We start from the raw sequence: 19,777 nt of genomic DNA, 5'->3' as shown, positions 1-19,777 counted from the left end.
GTTTCTTAATTCTCGCAATTGTCAGTAGCCTATAAATGCAAGGCTGTTTCCAGGGCCTACACCTAATCTCTATGCAGACCCTACGGTGCCTTAGAAATACAGTAGTATCAAAGCTGGCCAAGGAGTATAGCCGGCCAAAGGGAGTCAAACGGTGCCGGCTATACTCCTTGGTCAGCTTTGGTACTATCCCTAAGGCTAAGGCACCGTAGTGTCTGCTTAGAGGCTACCTACACCGCGGCAAGTTCCTTGGCTCAAGGGCTAACATGACTGAATTTTACTAAAGCCCTTCTTGAGTTAAAAAAACTGGCTCTCGGGGATTTTCTTTGAGAACATTAGGCCCTGGAGCCGAGGAGCTTACATGTTAAGGCCCTGGAAACAGTCTGGTATCCAGGCTAACCTGTTTAGGCCCTGGAAACAGTCTGGTATCCAGGCTAAAAGGTCAGCTGATGACGGAGAGTCTTCAAGAACCCGAGCTACATAACAGTGAGAGACCTGGAAATGCACCTAGCAACGTGTGTACAGCAGCTATCCGGGACGGAATAACGGGAACCGTTTGCTGGTACTACAACGGACTGCTTCTTTACACAAGGCTGTCATCTTATACACAAGGATTTATCTCGATGGACCTGAAGCGCAAATTCAAATACATCATGACATGTGACAATCCCTGCATGACAGATATAGGAAAATATATCAAAGAAGGTTTAAACATTAGAAATTCCTCCAATGATTGTAAAAGCCTCCAATAACTGTAAGAAACTTATCCCACACTACAACTTCTGTATTAGTTAGATAAGCGTTAAGTTATAGAACTGTAGTTTTGTAGATGCCTTACTTTGTACCCCGTACAATTGTTGTGCAATAAACTATATATATATATTTAATAGCAAACTATTTGAAACCAAGCAATTAAATATGTGCTCGTTCGTGTAAAGGTAAGAACCCATTAAGGGACGTCCATGCTACTCAAAGAAAGAGTCGTCATTTTGTCATGATGAGTTAAGCCGATATTGCAAGATTCTTTCTCCCGATATTTTTGATAGATCAAAACACTTTCAGGAAAGGAGAGGGGGAGGGAGAGAGGGGAGGGAGGGAAAGTGTTTTTAAAATATTGACAAAGAACACAACAACTTAAAATTGTTTGAAAACGTTTGTATTAGCAGTTGATAGTCTATCTTTTCAAGACATTCCAAATCAGATCAAGTATCTCACAGCTCCCCTCCCCTCCCCTAGTCCCTGAATGACCTGCAGGTCGTTGGAGGGACAAGGAAGAAATGGAAATAATTAAAATAAAGAGCCAGGCTCATCTTTCCCCTGCCAGGGAAAGTCTTTCTAGCAGGTTGAGGGATGACCAAGTAACTAGTAGAGTGATTTGACTTGACTTGACTTGACTTGACTTGACTTGACTTTATCAAGAACCAAAATTAGCTTAATAATATACAAATACATTGAATACGTAGCTACTCTTTCTGTGGTCCTTATCAACAAACATAGTAGGACTTGACACACAGGATCATTTTTAAAACCGTCTCCAAATATGTACTGATTGGGACAATAGAAGAAAAGATTCATAAAGAAGGTCAAAACAAGGTCAAGTTTGGTCTCACGCCATGCAAGATACCCCAATATGGACTATCACAAACACACATCGCTGTAACAAGCCTCATGATTGGAAACAGATAGTAGGAGATCAGAAACAACTGATGTACGACTTTTCCTGGCCTTGTCACAGTATCGCTAACTACTTTCAGAACACACGTGTACGCAAAAAGCACGCTTTATACTAAACAAAATAGAATGTGTTACATGTACCGTACGACACATATCGTGCGACGAAGTTCAAACTGAACGGTGTTTTCGTAAGTATCAGGACCTATATGGCCGTATGGCCATCAGACAGTCATCCGTCATTCGGGAGCCAGGACCCCGAAGCTGCGTTATGTTTACCCCGGGAGACAAACATTGGGCGGCAGGGCTTCTCCCCTAGCGTCCTCTCGGTAAAGACAAGAAATACGTCGGGGAATTCCGGAACACGTAAGAAGTTGGTGCAAGGTCGCCTGGGCCAAGTTTGGCGGTGCTGAAAGATTGCACGACCTCCTCAGACGGACAGTTTCGTGTTATTTCAATAAAGCATGGGGTTAGGAGGACGCTAACGGACGCTGTCTGTCAGGAGAGACGGTTCTTTCAGGTTAGGGAGAGTAAAAATAGCCACAACTTGACAGCGCGGCTGACTTAACATGTTATAATGATATATTAGGATACTCACGTCGCCTTGGAAGGAAACGGCGGTCTCGGTAACAGGAAATATGGTTACAGGAGCTGCTACTGCATGCACACAGTCAGGCGAGGAAGGAGCTAGCGGACCGACGGTGGCCGGGCCAACACAAGCTAGGGACCAACCGTTAACACTAGAGAAGGCAGGGAGGCTACTTAAAACCGGAAACTAAAGTTTGATGCAGATTTAGGCGAAGATTATTCGCGAAGGCGAAGATTAAGCCTTATCTAAGCTCGAAGGCGAGGACTAAGACTAATTCAAGGACTTAAATGTAAACTGTATCTCTATTTATACATTTTGTCTGACCGTTCCCTCATGACCTCAACGAAAAGTGGACTGCAGGACGATTTGAGCTTCTCATGGAAAAATAAAGTTCAAACGAAAGTACAAACGCATATTCACAAACACACAAGCACGCACGCACGCACGCACGCACATACACATACACATACACACACACATACACAACACACACACACAGACACACACACAAATATACGCACACATACACACACACACACACTCACACATACACACACACACACACACACAAATATACGCACACATACACATACACATACACATACACATACACACACGTGCACACAGTGATGCACGTACGCATACTAATACATTTGATGTCCTCTCTAAATTGTCCACCTTTAATTGTGCAATTTCATTTCCAAGTGGAGACAGGTCTACCTTTTCCTAGACGTTTTATACTTCTTTGTTTGTGGCTGCCAAATCCCCTTCCTAACACAAGCTATCATTGACCGGACAAGCAGGCCAAGTTTGCTGCCCGTGGTTTCCCAATGTTGACGCTCCATTCGTTCTTGTCAACACGGTTGTTTGTATTGAAAGCGAGCCCGGTATCCACCGGGGGGCTTTCATTCCCCGTGGGTTTGTCTACAACACTAACAACCGCCGCTACAGGCGTAAGCCGGGTGCTAAGCCCCAGTAGACATGATCTCTGTTTATCTTCGCACGTTCCTCCGTCCACTCTCGGGACACGGTCATTACGGAGAAACGTACAATACGGCCAGTCTCTACATGACTCGCGCCTGCAAGAATAGTTATAGGGAACTTTGGCAAAGTTAGGGATAAAAGCCTAGTAGGTATTCTCCAAGCAGAGGTTGGGTCGCGGAGATAAAGTAGTAGTAGTAGTCAGGAAAAGAGAGGAGCGCACCGACAAATTTCCCGACTATTTCTATACATGTATCTCTGCGACTCAATCTCTGCTTGGAGAATACCTAGTTGGGGTCACTTGGCCTAGGAGTGAACTGTCCGGCCAGTGATAGCTATATGGACTGCACAAGACTGACTTAAATCCCATGGCAACTTATTTGTCCCTGTTTGACCAAATTCTACTCTCTTTATTTATTTTTTTTTTCATCCAGCTGATATGTCTGCCTGCAGACTAGGAGAAACGAAAGTACAGTACGGAAACACACGGCGGTCTGTTGCCAAGAATGGACTTCATATGCATCTTCTTCTACTACCATCTGTAGCGCCACAAAGAAGTTATTCTTCGAGACTGGACTAGAAATAAGTAACGGAAATCAACCAGAAAGAAAAATGCTGTGAAGGAAGACGTTCTCTTACGAAAATATGATGGCAGATAAAAATGTTTACGTACGTGCTTGTTGGACAGTTCTGTTGAAAAAAAAATGACCACGTTTTTGTGAAATTTTGTAAAGAGCAAGAGGACCAAAGTGTGGATGAATACGCGTACGGGTCGTTTGCCCGGACTGTCAATCAACTCATTAAACCGATTTGTCTAAACAACCGTCTTTCCCTGATTGGATTAAGCGGGGACTATCACAGAATCTCTCCGGATGTGAAGTCCATAAAAAGACCGTTTCCAGTGTATAGACAGCTTTTACTGTATAATTAATTACTCCTAAGACAAATGTTGTAGAAGGCTTGGTGGCCAGGTAATAACATGTTAAGGTCAGTATAGGATAGGAAAAGAAACAAACATTGGACGTACAAAGTTGGTCTTGCGAGTATTTCAACAGTCTGGTTTGTTAAACTCAAGACAAAGAAATTAGGAGTGATCGGAGCTGGATAGCACTTTGATGCTAATTCGTTGCGTCGTCTCTATGTATGCTTTGCTTGTGTAACTGCTTGTGTGAGATGGATGGTCCCAGCTTGCTGTGAAATTCTTCTGTTGTGTACTCTAGGGACGGTTCAGTGGTTGTTTATGTGTTTCTTCCATTTTCGGGACGTTAGAAAGAGAAATTTGAAAAAAGGAAAAGGAGACTATGTGGGTTAGTTTCTTGAGAACACAAACAATGCCAGTATTGCCATTGTAAGTAATTTCATCTTCCTCATTTTGCTAATAATAAACTATAAAACCAAGCAGGAAAAAAATGTGCATGGGGGGGGGGGGGGGGAAGCAAAGGGAAGGGAAAAGAAATGCCTAGAACTTAGTAGAAGGAACAGCAAAATGACACCACTGACCAAGCACTGCTACACAGAGGACAATGTGTCCTCCAACCAGATATGCTAAGGAATCGTACTGTCCAAAACGCTGGAAAATAGACTTAATTTAGTAAATAGACAGATAACATGTTGGAGGACTTAGCCAGCCGAGGAGTGCAGTTTCCCAGGTCGCAAACTGTACTCCCTGGCCAACGACAGTCAACTTCTCGGGCAAGTTGTCTGTCTATTCGGCCAATTTCTACTCTTTTTATAGCGACCCATGGAGCCTGGGACAACATGCCACCAGCCACTACCACACCCCAACCCTGTTCTGGGGGGGGGGGGGGGGGGGGTCATAAATAACTTTCCTTGTGAGGATGTTGACCCTCGAGCCGACAGACTGTCCTGTGTTGGATCTGCATGTCAATGTAGGCAATCTCCAAGCAGATGTTTGGGCAGATTCCTACATCTGCTTGGTAAAAGTAGTCCTATGTTGGTCTGTCTGTAGATGACACAGACTTTTAGCCTGGATTCCAGCATTATTGTTCGCTTTGGTGCGCTGCCGGAGGTCGCTACCCCGGGAGCGGACCAAGCCGAACAAGGCTGGACTCTAGGCTAACAGTCTGATATCCAGGCTACTACATTGAAAAGTCTCCTACGGTGCCGTAAAAGCTGGCCGAGGAGTATAGCCGGCCAAAGGGAGTCAAACGGGCACCGGAGCCGACTATGCTCCCTGGTCAGCTTTTGATACTATCTCTAAGGCACTGTAAGGCCTGCTTGGAGACTAACATTGACCACTGTAGACCCTACAGCCCGGAAACAGACCCGGACCTCTCCCGTCCGCTTTCCAGCCACCTCACACGCCTGTTTCCTATCACAGGACGGACGCGGAAACGTAAAAATCAAACTGCAACATCTTTTAACGGCCGTTACCGGAGTTCAGCAAAAGTTGAGGAGGTCACCAGAGATGTTCTCTTATAGCTTACCGCATTCTTATCATCTCTGATCATTGACATGTTCAGATGCGTTTAATACATTTATAAGAAAATTGATAAAGACAAAGTGATTACAAAGAAATATTTCAGGGCTTAGGGGGTGACTCTTCACACCTTATTTTCATTAAGTATTTGTTCTGAGATCATACATATGTTTGAAAAGATAAACCGATCACTGTGATGAATAGGGGACCGGAAGGTCCCAATATTGTGTTAGGTGCACGGTGACATTTTTGAAGTGGTAAATTTCTGTTTTATTAGGGCCTCACTGACTCACAGTACTTACATTAGACCTAGTTTTCAAAGAACGCTGAAACAATATCATGCATATGATAGATATACACTTGAGCAGTACAATATTTAGCCAATTGAAGGCTTTTCTAGTATTTGATATGTAAAGTTTAATGATTCATAATGATTCAATTACGAACACAGCTTACTAGTAACTTTCATGCCAAAAAACTGAAAGCTATTGGCATATAGCCTAAGATTAAAGACATTATGCAATGTCTTAGTCTGTGTAACACAAACTCCGCTGTCCGGGCTGTAACTGGCCCCTCCCCGCGGCAGATGTTTGGCGGGCTGCTATAAGCGAGATTTAATCAGGCTAGCAATGTCTGACTAGTCTGACGAAGCATGTAGGACGTAAAGTGTTCTGGGAAAGTGGTATCTAGTGTTGTCAACAAGCAATTTCTAAAATGTCGCTCGCTTTCAACAAGGCTGAGTCGGGGGAAACGGGAAGGGCAAAGGGGGCCAGGGAATGAGAAACCGATCCTGTGAATAGTGACAGGAACTGACAAGAACAAACAAGACAGTGGGCGAACAACATTCATGGTTGTCCATGTAGGCAGGCAGGAATTAGTCATATGGATGATATCCTCTGGGAACCCCAGAAGTTGTGCGAGTTTGGCAAAAAAAAGTTTGGCACAAAACTGCCTTTTTATGGAAATTATGTTGTCAGGAAGGTTGAACAAATGACTGAACATGCAGAGTATGGTATAATGAACGATAGATTCTTTATTTTTGTTCTTTCACATCTTTTTCTTAGGACTGACAACTTTGGCGCCAGGAGTGACACTCGAGCTCTATACCATTAGCAGCCGTATTTGATATTTTTGGCAAGATACAGCTTATTTATACCCATTTTACATCTGCTTTGTGAGCTTTACAGTATGATCGAAAACTTTGCAATTTTGGAAACGGCCGAAAATTGATGCGCGCGTTGATGTCATCCACATAAAGAAATCAACATGGCCTTATGGATCAAGGTAGCCGTGGGAGCTATCAAAGTCATCGGCATTATACCTTCTGACGCCCGCTCCGGTCATAACCTAGTCACCAGTCTCCATATCATGCCGGCTCCTTTGGTTTAGGACAAAAAATACTCCAAGGGAACCCGAAAGAGTCTGGTTCTTAGGCTTGTCCGATCAATTGAACGATAAAAAAATGCACGGCTATCCCAAGACTGGCCCCTGTTTATGATCGTATAACGATCGTACGACGATCGTACGACGCATCATGTGACCGCGTCCTAGGGTAAACGTAAATCTGCGTACGCACCCAAAAGAGGGACCCGACAGAGTCTGGTTCCGAGGCTACGTTAATGGTGTCCCCGCTCCGCTCGGGGCAGCGCGACTTCTCTGACTCCGATCTGTTTCTTATTTGTCGGTTGGCATCCGTCCCAGAATCCCCTGGGCGGTAAGGTCGGGAGGCACTTCCCAAGTGGAGCATTGATTAAAGAAACGGGAGCCGAGAAACCGGTGTTTTCTTACAGACGCCCTGGATATTATCTTTTTCTGTTTCTGTTTTCTGAGGAACATTTATTTTGAGTGGGGTTAGGCGTTATTCCCAACATAAGGACGATGCAATCAAGTATTATTGGGTGGTTTGGTTTTCAAGTGGCATCCAGGATTCTGTATTAAATACTGTTGCAAAATGGGAGCAACAGGTCTGCAAATGTTATTCACTGTATTAGTGCATGTGTTGCAACCGTGACTGTAAACTTGTTAAGACCAAATTACATGTTGGTTCACTGGTGGAATAGAAATCCAAGATAAAGTGATGAGTGATGAGTGATGAGTACATGTAAATTTTCATACCTCCTGTCAATTATCTACAGTATGTCTTGCAGTAGACGTGACAAGTGCGCCCCCTAGCGAGTATACTTAACAAAGCCACAAGCTATGAACTTGTGTCTTCTGAAATAAAGAATCATACGTTTGAAACAGGCGTATGTCTCGCTACATTCAACAGTGGACTTCTCGTGACTAATTTCACAGACCTCGAAGCGTGCTGTCATTAAAGCCCGGTCACAGGAGGCGCACTACGGGTCATCGCACCTGAGGTAAACTATCGTCTGCGTCGCCATGGCAACAGTGTTTTGAAAGTCCTGCTGTGAGGCCGTTTTCAAAATAATCTCAAAATTATGGATAAAAAGGGACAGAACTTTTGTAGGTGTAGGAATGTATAGTGGGGACTGAAATCAATAACGAGAAAATAGGTTAAGTTTGATAGAAATGATCAAAGTTTGATAGACAAGAAGAACGCGCTATGTACTAGATTTAGCCAAATGAAAACCACAAAACAAAATGAAATGAGTGACAAGAAAGGGGCATCTGAAAAGAGAAACACAGAGAGAAAAAGAGAGAGAAAGAAAGAAAGTGATATAGATGGAGAGAAAAAAAGACGGAAAGAGAGAGAGAGAAAATGAGGCAGAAAATGAGAGAGTAAAAGAGATAGTAACCTGACTAACCTCAGCAAGCGAAAATATATGATGGTACTCAGGCAAGGGCGGCTCAAGTTTGGATACAATCTTTCGTCACAGCGGTACTTCAGGCAATGTAACCCATACCCCCCTATAACTTGACTTTCCCACAGCAGAGATCCGTCCCTGTGGAACAATAAACACACAGTACTCCAGAACCCCCTACAAGACTCCCTGACTTCAAAGTTAACCGTTGAGATGAGTGCTGAACCCCGGACAGCCCCTCAGTCTGGGGGAGTCAGGGTCAGGAAGTGACCTGTGACCCCTGGGTCACGGTAACGCCCCCGAACCCTGCAAGGTCATTACTAATGGTGGAGAACTAACAGGTCGAGGATGGGTGCTGGTTGTTTATGGGTTTGTTAACATCTCAGATGGCCTGGTGTTAGTTAGTTTGGACACTGGAACAGACCACCGCACTGGAGGAATTTAACAGTAAACGCCAGTTCATCTTTATCCGTGGGGTAACTTACATCCGTTCTTTTGGATAACAGGCTATCAAGGGACATAAAGTCGACGGATGGTGGTTTCAAATTACGATATTTTTAAAATATTGCAGCTTGAAACCACCTTATGCAAAAGTGATATCCCTAAACATCTGATTTTTGAAAACAACGAATATAAGTTACCCTTCTGATAAAGGTAGTCTTTCGTTACTAGTACTACATGTTGATATCCATGGTATTCTAAAATGTAATCCTCATGTCTAGTATATCCAAGAAAAAACGCATGTATGTGCAACTCTTTCAAGATAAGTCACTATGTGTCTTGAATAAATCATAATCTAAACAAATAGCTCCTTCCACACACTTTTGATCCTTTTTGAGAGACAAGAAAAGAGTGAATTGAAAAAGACGCAATGCATGACACTGATAAAATTGAAACATAGACGTAACGCAGCCTAGAAATCAAGACTCTAATGTGCAAAACATATGTCAGCTTGGTTGAGGATGGGGAAACTGTGACCACCTGGTCATTTTGTGTGACATACAGCAAGAGCCTCAAAATACAAGCTGTAAAAAGACTTTCGACTAAACGTCCCTTCTTGGCATTAGCCCGATGGTCTGAACTAGAGATTATGGTGTATGTGTGTAGGCCTTCCTACGGAGGTGCGCGGATCGCCAAATTCCGAGAAAAACAATCGGGAAATTGTCCAGGGGAGTCAGTCCACGCTAAGGTTCATGTTTCCCGTGAGTGGCCGCCGGTCAACTCCTCTGGTCACAAAACTCTCCTGGCAAATTATCGATTTATTCTCCCAATAATAGCCAGCGTAGTCAGTCTGGTAGAGACTATGTGTGTGGGGTGGGTGGGCGAAAAGTGAAGTACTGTAAATGCACCAATTTTCGCGATGGTTTTATGTTCGCGTTTTTGGCGTTGCACGTTTACTGCGAACTTAAAACCACCGCGAAGATTTTTCCATGGCAGTAAGTGACTACAGTGCATGGTGCTACCGCAAACATCTTTTTCCCGCTATCGCGAAATTAAATGCCAGCGAATTTAAATGCATTTACAGTAATTGGACATGTACTTTATGAGACAGAACTGTCCTTGGGACGGGGTGCAACCTGTCAGTCATTCAGGGTCACCGACGGGTCAAACAACAGAACCATTACACCATTACTCTAGCCACCGGGACGTTTAATGGCCGACCCCATAAAGAATCGGTCAAGGGTAACTCAAGGTCAAGTGCAACAAATAACAGACCCTGCCATGCCAAGAATCTCTGCTTGGACAATTTAACGTATAAAGCCTTTGAAATATAGTAGTTTCAATGAAATAGTGTATTCAGATCGTATTTAGTTACATACATACCTCCCTTCACTTATCCAGGAATCTAGACTGCTATCAAAGGAAAGAAATTTCGATCCAGTTTTAGCTCACTGAAGAGCTAGTCTTTACTGACAGTCGTGACAGAGAGTAGAGACGCTATGTATAATATTTACAGGTTCGTTGTATGGGGAAAATTCCCCTAGCTCCTTACGACAAGCACGGTGAACAGTGGACCATGGCTTAACGTCCCGTCCTAAGGACTTGCAACCCTTTCCGGTAGCGCGCATAGCGTGCTACCAGGGCCCGCACAGGCCAACCCTTCGGCACCAGGTCCAACAGGCCCCCGAGGGAACTTTGTAACAGTCGCCTGGGGAAGGCCCTTCAGCAACTGAGGCTGTAAATTGTGTCAGACAGGTAAAATTACCCGTCTGGGACTATAGTTGGCCAGTTGGGGATAGAAGTTTACAGTGCCGAGAAAATTCTAGCCTGGATACCAGACTCCAGCTGCCTGGTATATCGTGCGCTCAGGGGGCCTGCTGTAGAACTTTCTTGGGGGTTTGTTGGCCCTAGAGCCGAGTAGTTAGGCTGTATAGGCCCTGGAAACAGTCTGACATCAAGGCTATGAAAATTCAGCATTCAGCCCTGGAGTGAAAGGGATCTTATGGGAACAATTATGAGAAAATTCACTTCCGCTGTTTATTTGGACGACCTTCGATATCATTAGCAACGTTTACGAAACACTTGTACTGGACACACGATACGACCACAAGTAACTAAATACTCAAGTACAAGGCATTCGTCAAGGACCCATAACGCTTTACACGCGTGAAAATATATCTCAATTTGCGCACGTAAATGTAAACATTGAAAAGTCTAAGTGGCAAATAAAAAATGTCGAGCCAACAAGAATCTTTAAAGCTACAAATAATCTATTTCCCAGACTCTAGAAATCTTGTACAGTTACAAGAATGTACCTAAACCTGACCAATCATGAACATGTGATTACATTGAAACGAAATAAAATGATTCTTGTTCCAAATTGGCTGTCCGATAGATCTACATAATGCTGCGCAGTGCTGTTAAGAAGTTTGGATTTTAGGCAATTTGGAAACAAAACACCGGGCGACGAAACATTTCCTGTGAAATATGCCAAATTCTTGATAATTTGTATCGTTCTAAAATTGATGTGTATGTAGACTCTTTGATCATATGTAGTAAAATTAGCACGCTTAAACCATATCAGCTTGCCAATGTTGTTTAGAGTTGATAACACAATATGAAGGGGTCGACCCTGCCAGTTGTCTCAGTTTCTATATCAACAGTTGTGGTGTGCATACACCGACGTCCTGATCGCTACAAACAGTGCGTTTGAAGTTTAAGAATTTGTCCTTTTCAGGACAAAAGCACGTACGACAGAGGGAAACTCGTATAATCTACATAAATAAAAACCTGGAGCCCAAACAAAGATGTTTTCCGTTCCAATTCCATCATAGAGTTCTAGAAGTGATGTTAACGTTATAGTAGTTACTTACGTATTACGCCTACGGATCCGCTAAATAGATGTGAGTTGACAGAGTGCACACGTTTTTCTGATTGAATTTCAGCCCTGCTATGCAAGCCTAATGCCCGAACACTGCTCAGTGTCCCACACAGCTCTATATATCTCTCAGAAACAGCAAATTGTCCATTTATCGTCTGATTATGACGTGTCACTTTCTGTGGGTCCTCTCTCACAGAACAGCTGAGTTTCATTTGGGGCGACCGACAGGACCAAAATATTTCACCTTCGGGTCAGAGGTCGTCCCCTTGTCCATGTATTAGATTATTACAGTTCTAAATGCAGATGTTGTCTTTTCAGCCCACCCATATCTAGGGGACCGCTATCGTTTAATTTATCTCGGATTTAACGCATCAACGAAATGATTCCGAATCAAAAAGTCACTTCTGTCACCCCCTATGGCGTTACAAACTTTGCTACGGACCGCAGAATGCATATGGAAAGATTTCAAGTTCAAAAACATAATATTCTTTGCTCTTGCAATGTTGTTATGCCGTGTATGCAACACAGCAAGCGGAACTTTATATGTATACATATCAAATCACATCTAACCCTTTCGGCAGCTTTTCACCAGTCGTTGACAGGTTACCATATGCCTAAAGAATAACTGAGCATTACAAATATCCTTACAGCACGTCCAAACAACGTGTCCTGCCTGGTTAACGATTTGATGAGACTGAAAATAGAGAGATAGGAATCAGTTTACATCTGTGGTGGTCTCGTCTCAGTAGTGTTGGACAGGATGGCCAAGTGTCCGGACCAGATATCCTCAAGAGTTCCCACTGGAACCTACAGATTATCCGGTAGCTTAGATAAGTCACTCACAACTCGCACCCCTCCCCCTTCCTCTGTCTCACTGACTCTAAACTGTGGAACTGTGACGGGTATAGGTCTCTGTGATGCACATGAATCTTACAGATACTGGGATAGATGCGTGCTATACTTGCAACATTATCAGACTGCACTTTCCACACATGACCTGCACTGTAATAACCTTACCTTTAGAGGTTGCGTGGTGTCAGTCAGTTTGGATCACCATTCCGAACTTGAACGGACAGTTGAAGCTGCAGTCGACCTGTTTGGAGAAGTCCAACGGGAAGAAGACACACACACTCCCTCCCTCTCAATTGGTGACACACAGAGCCACACTGGGGACGGTACGCTGTATTTAATGGGTAGCAACTGCAGGACTAGTTCTGGCGGTAGCTAAGGACACCGGTTGCTAACATACGGTGCAGGATACGGGGGAGGGGGGCAGGGAATTCTGGTGGGAGGGGGGTGTTGACAAACTTGCACATTTTCTCGGTCATTAAATGTGTTGAACAAGTCTTTCATTAAAGTGATTAGAAGAATGCTGATAAAGTAGTTGTCTCTGAAGTGTTAAAGAATGGAAACGTATGTCAACACTATCACGTGTGGGTATTTCCACAGACAGTTGTGGTATTTTGGTATCACTATTTTAGTTATAACAGGTGTAAACTGTTGTCCGGTGAGACACAGTCTGAGTAAGTGGTGTGGTGAAATGGAAGTGCTACAAGAGAGCTTAGTGAGAGATTGCGACGGTTTGTTTCAGTGCTTAGGTTAAAAATCCCATACGTGAACTTGGTTTTCGATGTCACAACAAGCTTCACCATGTCTAACGACAGATCGTTGTTTTATCCCTTTTTGGCTATGATCGTCAGTCGAAGGTAACTTTTCTTTGTAGCTTTCCTTTTATATAGAATTCCAAATTTTTCGTCCTGGTGATGACTGTTTGAGCTCCGCAACGTGTGTTTGTGACAGAAAAAGAAAATGCACTTTGACGACCACGGCTACTCTATTTAATGTTCAACCCCAGTTCCCTCGGAACAAAACGGAACATGCAGATGTGCTTTCAATAGACCGTCGGTAAGTAAACATTATGGAGATTAAACTTTTGAAAAACCTGAGTTTGATCAAAGCTTTCCTAAGAAGACCACGGCATGTCCAAGTAAAAGGTACAACAAATGACGCCCTGCTGCAATACCAACTTGACACACCAGGGGGCCCAAAGTTGACTTTTACCTTTGTCTGCCCAACACCTACCTACATTCTAAATATCATTTTGATCCATCCAGAGTTTCCAAAGTTTTCTTGACCATAAATACTGTATCAGGAACCACAAATAGACACATTGGAACAAAACAACAAAAGATAGGCGAAGTGAGGTCAAATAGGGTCAAGCCAGGTGGAGGAGGGCAAAAAGTTCGCCATCTCCCTCAAGTGCCTGAAGACACACACAAAAAAAAAAAAAACCTACTCAGACGTCAAAGTCTTATAAGGGCGTTAAATCTGATCATCTTGAAATCGCCTGGAACAGTTTGATTCATACTTTCCTAAACACTGAAGGATAGGCAAGCTGTCAGATTTTGTGAGGTCACATAAGGTCACACAGCTCCCTCAGCTGCCCGGACACACGGCCCCAGAAAAAGCCAAACTAAGACCAACTTTTCAAAAGTCTTAAGAGTGTTAAATCTGATCATCCTGTAATCGCCTGGAGGCTTCCTCTTATCTCCCAGCCACAGATAACAAATCCTGAGATCTAGAACTGAAGACGCCGCTAGACCCCGGTGTTATGACGGGCAGGATATGACCTTCACCAGCCTGGTGACCTTGGCACAGCTCCCACAACAAAACTGTGCCAGCTGTTCTTCAAAAACCTGTCGTCAAAGAAAACTGGGGATGTACCGGGCAAAAAGGCGGGAAGAGATATGAACTTCGGGATGTAGAGACGGTTCACTACACAAGCTTACTGTCTGTGACAAAAATAAAGGATGACGTCATGACCTAATTTTAAGCCACCACCATTCCACTAGGACAGCGCTCTCACCGCGCGCTCTCTGCGACCTTTAAATGAGTAAAAATTTGACTAATTGCTCAAAGTAAAAAAAGGAATCTTTTTACACTTTTACATTTTGTATGATATACTCAGTGTGAAAGCGACGGTTACACATATCATATCTAGGTCGCAGTGAGAGCGCATCGCGATCACCCTCTAGTGGAAAGGGGGTCTTAGGAACAAATTTATAGACACTTTCCTCTTAGAAGAATGCTTACTGTTGCTTTCCTTATACCGCATACCCACTCCACAGGAAATGTAGTATACAGCGTACACGTAGCGTTTTACGAAACCATAGCCAGCGTTTGAAGTTTGTCAGTGTATTCCTAATGCCAGGAAATGGTCTCGACGAAAACGTCTTTACAATGGGTATGATGTACAAAAGTCTTGCCCTTCCTTAATGAAAGACCCTTTAGGGATGCCCCCTGCTCTGTGTAGTCGACTGAAGTCGGCTAAGAACATACGGGTCCCCGTCCTGTTGTGTCTAGGTTATGCCATATAAACCTTTCTATTGACCTTATGAAAACAAAGTTTCTAACTGCGATACAGTGACACCCGCGGTCACACCTGCTGGGTCCATGGGTCACTCAGAACGATTTCCGGGCACGGTTGGAAGGGGTTACGTGCATTATTTTGGTTCGTGACGTAAAACCACCAGACACGTGTATGAAAGACGCTTTATATAATTAGTTTAGTGTCCAGTGGAGACTGGTCCCCTTTGGTACCTAGTAAGTCACGCCTGGTTGCACAGCTACCGCGTTCACATGCTTTTTCTCTCTTATAAAACCATGTGTAGACGAACTTACAGTTTTTGTTTTATTTTGATTTCAATACACCGTAGTAAGATGATGACATTAGATATTGGAACAAGTCTTCCATCGTTATTTATACAAGAAAACAGAGTGTTCTACATATGAAGCATTAATAAACTAAAGGTATTTCGTATATACATATATCTTATATACAGATAACGCTTGCAGATGTATGTGCAAAAGTTAGGTGTGACGGGTCGTCCAGTGTAATATAACCAGCTGTTGCCGCGCCGCGTACCTGCGAAGCTGGTGGGTTACGCCGAAGGGCGGTTAAATACCGGCTATATATAAAAGAATAACTTTATTGCGCAACAATTGTAACAGTTACAATGTATGGCAATGTGAACAACTATATACTAATACAAATAACTAACAACTAATGTAATATAATATAACAGTATAAACAATCTAGTGAGTATCATAAAGCATTATCTCGTTTTCGCAATGAGTTGTATATAAATTGGCCAACGTAGGCAGATATATGAACAGGACATATTAGATACAGATACAGATCTTTGTACAGTGTTCCATTCACACTACAACGCGTACCGCATGGGTGTCCGTCAGTCAAGTTTATTTACACAACACATCTGCCGAGACGCCTCCTTCCTGTCGACGTCTATAGAGGACATAGTCTCAGACTGACTACGCAGGTTGTTATAACGTTAGGGAGTTTACCAGGGCAGTTTTGTTGTCTACGCTGGTTGTTATAACGTTAGGGAGTTTACCAGGGGAGTTTTGTTGTCTACGCTGGTTGTTATAACGTTAGGGAGTTTACCAGGGGAGTTTTGTTGTCTACGCTGGTTGTTATAACGTTAGGGAGTTTACCAGGGGAGTTTTGTTGTCTACGCTGGTTGTTATAACGTTAGGGAGTTTACCAGGGGAGTTTTGTTGTCTACGCTGGTTGTTATAACGTTAGGGAGTTTACCAGGGGAGTTTTGTTGTCTACGCTGGTTGTTATAACGTTAGGGAGTTTACCAGGGGAGTTTTGTGACTACGCTGGTTGTTATAACGTTAGGGAGTTTACCAGGGCAGTTTTGTTGTCTACGCTGGTTGTTATAACGTTAGGGAGTTTACCAGGGCAGTTTTGTTGTCTACGCTGGTTGTTATAACGTTAGGGAGTTTACCAGGGGAGTTTTGTTGTCTACGCTGGTTGTTATAACGTTAGGGAGTTTACCAGGGGAGTTTTGTTGTCTACGCTGGTTGTTATAACGTTAGGGAGTTTACCAGGGCAGTTTTGTTGTCTGCGCTGGTTGTTATAACGTTAGGGAGTTTACCAGGGGGGTTTTGTTGTCTACGCTGGTTGTTATAACGTTAGGGAGTTTACCAGGGGAGTTTTGTTGTCTACGCTGGTTGTTATAACGTTAGGGAGTTTACCAGGGCAGTTTTGTTGTCTGCGCTGGTTGTTATAACGTTAGGGAGTTTACCAGGGCAGTTTTGTTGTCTGCGCTGGTTGTTATAACGTTAGGGAGTTTACCAGGGCAGTTTTGTTGTCTGCGCTGGTTGTTATAACGTTAGGGAGATTACCAGGGCAGTTTTGTTGTCTGCGCTGGTTGTTATAACGTTAGGGAGTTTACCAGGGGGGGTTTGTTGTCTACGCTGGTTGTTATAACGTTAGGGAGTTTACCAGGGGAGTTTTGTTGTCTACGCTGGTTGTTATAACGTTAGGGAGTTTACCAGGGGAGTTTTGTTGTCTACGCTGGTTGTTATAACGTTAGGGAGTTTACCAGGGGAGTTTTGTTGTCTACGCTGGTTGTTATAACGTTAGGGAGTTTACCAGGGGAGTTTTGTTGTCTACGCTGGTTGTTATAACGTTAGGGAGTTTACCAGGGGAGTTTTGTTGTCTACGCTGGTTGTTATAACGTTAGGGAGTTTACCAGGGCAGTTTTGTTGTCTGCGCTGGTTGTTATAACGTTAGGGAGTTTACCAGGGGGGTTTTGTTGTCTACGCTGGTTGTTATAACGTTAGGGAGTTTACCAGGGGAGTTTTGTTGTCTACGCTGGTTGTTATAACGTTAGGGAGTTTACCAGGGCAGTTTTGTTGTCTGCGCTGGTTGTTATAACGTTAGGGAGTTTACCAGGGCAGTTTTGTTGTCTGCGCTGGTTGTTATAACGTTAGGGAGTTTACCAGGGCAGTTTTGTTGTCTGCGCTGGTTGTTATAACGTTAGGGAGATTACCAGGGCAGTTTTGTTGTCTGCGCTGGTTGTTATAACGTTAGGGAGTTTACCAGGGGGGGTTTGTTGTCTACGCTGGTTGTTATAACGTTAGGGAGTTTACCAGGGGGGGTTTTGTTGCCTACGCTGGTTGTTATAACGTTAGGGAGATTACCAGGGGAGTTTTGTTGCCAGAGGAGTCGGTCGGCCGCACATCCGGAGGGGAAACATGAACCTAAATTGACTCCCCTGGCCAATTTCTCGATTTTTAAAAAACAAATTCTACGATCCTCGTACCCCCGTAAGAAGGCTAATGGCGGCTATAACTGCTACTAAGGCCCCCTTTTCCCCTAGACGGCGATCGCGATGCACTCTCACTGCGACCTATAGCTAAATATGATATATGTATCCTTTGATTCCATACTAGGTATATCATACATTAAAACATACAAAGTGTAAAAATCATTTCTTTTCTACACAATTCGTTGAGCGGTCTGAGAAATTTGAGGTCACAGAGAGAGCGCGGCGAGAGCGCCGTCCTAGTGGAAAGGGGGTATACGGGACACCGCGCCAGCCAATAGGGATTCCCAAATAACACCGTATACACGGCAATTTGCAAAGTATTGGGAGGGGCGTGCTTTGTCCCAAAGTCATTTGACATTGATCAATGTACTTTTGTCTTGCCGCTGAACTATACAGACTTGCACGAGTGCACCTGGCACCTGTATAAGCACAGCGTTGGGAAGAGAGCAGGGACAAAAGATCCGATGTCTTCGGTCATGCGGGTTCCTTTCATTTACATGTATGGTTCATCCCAAAGAAGTTCTGTTAAGAAAATAAAGAACTGAAGGAAAACTTAATCCAAAAGAATTCCCGCAAGAACCACCATACGGCTACACTTTTACTTCAGAAACCGTACAAGGGGCTCGTGGAATAGTCTACAGGAGGAGGTCGTCAAGGTACCTTATGAGAACACTTTTAAATCAGATTTGACAAACATACGGAGTCGCATTAAGACGTCCTCGACTATACGGCTCCGGACCATCCAAAAAGACCAACAATGGTATTAAATCAAATAAAGAGCTGCCCAAATTGGAGGTAAAAGCTTTTATCTTATCTTATCCGGCAGAAACGATCGACTTTACTTTATGACGGTCAAAAGAAGGATTTTTTAGTCTTACTTGTGTGCTTATTACCTTTTCTTTACACTGAATGAATACCTCGAGAACTGAAAAGCTCCCTTGTTTTCTTATGTCCTTTGAAGTCATACACTGCTAATTTGGAATGTCTATGGCAATAGTCCAGATCTAGAAACTTAAGTAAACTTGGGCCACAGTTACATATTTGATATGTTGTTTTTCTTGGCAAACTAGACATGTGTGTTTAATTGGATTAATCAAAAGCCCCTTGTTCGTTTTGAAGTTTCATGTGACGAAGGTCTGAGATGCTTTCCCCACAACCTGTGACCTGGTGGTTTCCCGTGGCGGACTCAGCGGTGCAGTTCGGGTTGGCCTTCCTACGGGGGTGCGGGGATCGCAGAATTCAGCAAAAAAATCGGTAAATTGGCCAAGGGAGTCAGTCTACGCTTAAGTTCATTTTTCCGACCAACTCATTTCGTAGCAAAACCCCTGGCAAATTATCTCCCTCATAATAGCCAGCGTAGTCAGTCTGGAAGGGACTACAGATCAGGCCTCGCCGAACACTTCTCACTCCCTCAAGTCACGCGTGAACAAACGAGATCTGATCCACGCGCGTGACCTCGCCAAATCTCGCGCGACCAATCAATTTCACAAGAATGCCACAGCCAACATTGCTGTAAAATCAATTAAATGTTTCTAATCGCACAGTGTAAGCTTTGCCACTTAATAGCTTTAGGTCTGACAAAAACACCTCAAAGTGCCCCTACCTCTAAAATTGAATGCCCTTGGTATTTGGCACTTGGTAGTACAAGATTAGTCTATTCTACCATCTCGACACTCGAAATGAACCAGATAGCCCCTTTGGTACAACACACATAGGTACAATGTCAGTTTGTACAAGATACAGAAGGTCTTTGTAAGAAGGCAAACAGTGTGTACTTGGCACTAAACTTGTAAAAGAAGATGACGACACGATATGTCAAAAGGGAATCCATTTGGTATCACATGGCTCCTATATATGCATCCCTTGTGA

General features: G+C 43.6%; 1 protein-coding gene across 3 annotated transcripts in view; it reads right to left on the bottom strand.

The window, feature by feature from the left end:
• Positions 1 to 12,940, bottom strand: part of LOC118406362 — a 72,047-nt gene extending 59,107 nt beyond the window's left edge. For 2 of the 3 annotated variants that reach the window (XM_035806328.1, XM_035806331.1), the window contains exon 1: positions 2,267 to 2,370. The gene's annotated coding sequence lies outside the window, so the exon portion shown is untranslated. Of the gene's footprint in view, positions 1 to 2,266; positions 2,371 to 12,782 lie in introns of those variants that run through there. The other variant, XM_035806329.1, reaches the window with a different exon arrangement.
• Between the last annotated feature and the right edge of the window lie 6,837 nt (positions 12,941 to 19,777).

This window comes from Branchiostoma floridae, chromosome 19, assembly GCF_000003815.2.
Source record: "Branchiostoma floridae strain S238N-H82 chromosome 19, Bfl_VNyyK, whole genome shotgun sequence".
In the NCBI taxonomy this organism is placed as follows: Eukaryota; Metazoa; Chordata; class Leptocardii; order Amphioxiformes; family Branchiostomatidae; genus Branchiostoma; species Branchiostoma floridae.
This window is presented reverse-complemented; position numbering and strand designations above follow the sequence as displayed.